Here is a 2,411-nt window from a genome sequence, read left to right on the forward strand (position 1 = left end):
AAATAGCAGTTTCCTGATTATGTTTTGCTAACACATACTAAAGCATTCTTAAAATATTATCTCTGGGTGGCTTAACTACATTTAAAAGCTGTATTCTAGCCCAAAGCAATTAAAAATGGTGTAATCTAAATCTCTGGATGATAAAATTCTAAGGAGAAAACAAAATGCATATAGTTCCTAATTATCTTTGCATGCATTTTAAATCTTTCCAGAGGACAGAATATCATTTAAACATGAATAATTGTACTGCAGAGGAAATGAGTTCATCCTAGAATGCAATCTGCAAAGATAACAGTTTACTTCACTCAATGGTGGTTGAAACTTTGGCTAAATCAAATATATGAGTAAAAATCTCTTCAGGAATAAGGCAGAAAGTTTGAGAGAAGAAAGATGCAATCAATATTTCCAATTCTAAATTACAGGCTTACTAACCTGTACCATACTGCAGATGTTGCTTGATGTGTTATAAGCAAACGATAGCAAATTTCCTCCTACACAGAATAAAATTATTACCTTGGCGCAAATTTTTTTTTAAAAGAGATGATGTGAGACCGGGAGTTTGGCCTACTGTCTAGAGTGCTTGCCTAGCATTAACAAAGACTGGGGTTCAATTCCTCTGTACCACATACATAGAAAAAATGTGGAAGTGGTGCTGTGGTTCAAGTGGTAAAGCACTAGCCTTGAGAAAGCCCAAGGACAATGCTCTGGCCCTGAGCTGGCAAAAAAAAAGAAAGATGATGTGAGATAAAGTGATTATCTCTCACTAAGTTACAACTTGAAAATTGGTCCCAACTGAAATCTATTCTGCCTTTAGGCATTAAAACATGGTTAATGATACCTCATATCAGTCACTTACGTGCTATTTAGGTCTTCATAATTGAATAATATTTTATCATAAAAAGGAGTACACACTGAGGTTGGGTAATTTTCCCAGTATATATTTGTTAAAGGACTTTCTGTGTCCAACATTATGGCAAACAGACGGATGAATTCTTTGTTATAAGTACCTACAAGACAGAAGAAATTTAGTTATGTTCTTCCTAGGATCTTAGTACAATAATCTATATATCAAAGACCCTAAGAGAAATGGATATTGTAATTTTGAATGTTCTGATAAAATTTAAAAGACAAATTTTAATACTTATACATAAGAATTATGCCTTACATTTTCTAGAATTCCTGTAATGCAAACATAAATATATACCAGCTGAGTGGTGTTTTATTCAATAAACAGCTCTAGTTTAATTTCAACAAACAAAAAATGGAATCCTGTATACTTCCTGTCAATCTTTCATAGCCTTTAGCAGTTCATATTAATAAGAACAGTACAGATTTCTAGTTGTGGTGTTACAAAGCTTTATTATCTAGCATTTAGGGATCTATAAATGTAGGTGTCTTATTATCATCCAATGTTCAGATTGTAGCCACAACATAATTATTACATATTGGAACTTTATTTATAACATTATTTTTCAAAGATTATCAAAACTGTCTCTGAAACACTGGCTAAAATATTTATGGTGACATCTTTCTTTGACCCAAAAATTTAAAATCTAAACTAACCTAACATTGCATAACCTACAGAAAAAAATGGAACAAAGTGCCACTAAGAAATTAAAAGATAGACCAGAAATCTTTTTCCCTATAAGTATGGGCTAGAAGATTTTGGACAACTCATAGAAATAGAATGTATCCGGATCATCACTCTTACAGCCAATTTTTTCTCTCTCTCTCTCATTTTGTTTTAGTCCATCATGGACTAGAACTCTGGTCCTGGGTGTGTCAAATGAGACAAAGCATTGGAGTTTTTGGTTTTTTGTGGGTTTTTTTTTTTGCCAGTCCTGGGCTTGATCTCAGAGCCTGAGCACTGTCCTTGGACTTTCTCAAGACTAGAGCTCTACCACTTGAGCCTCAACACCACGTCCAGCTTTTATCTATGTATGTGGTACCGAGGAATTAAACCGGGTCTTCGTGCATACTAGGCAAGCACTCTACCACTAGGCCAAAAGCCCAGCCCCAGGAACTGGGTTTCTAACTAAACTATCCTTCCATAGAAGTATTAGAATTGTTACTTATTTATAGATCTAAATATCTGTATGTAATATTTGATTTTAAACAAATTTGTATTTCTCTATATATGCAAGCAGAAATATAGAAACAGATACACATATATATGAATATTATATACATATTTTGGGGCACAAGGCTGGTACTCTACCATTTTGATCCACATCTACACTTCCTGATTGTTAATGGAGTTGAGAGTCTCATGGATTTTCTTAATGAGTGCTGGCTTCGAATCTTGACTCAAATATCGCAGCCTCCTATTAGTAGCTAGGATTACAGATATGAGTCACCAGTACATGACTTCCAACAGTGTTTTCAAATATTCTGATCTGAAAAATCTCCAC

Source organism: Megascapheus bottae, chromosome 2 (genome assembly GCF_031878675.1).
Source record: "Megascapheus bottae isolate mThoBot1 chromosome 2, mThoBot2.hap1, whole genome shotgun sequence".
In the NCBI taxonomy this organism is placed as follows: Eukaryota; Metazoa; Chordata; class Mammalia; order Rodentia; family Geomyidae; genus Megascapheus; species Megascapheus bottae.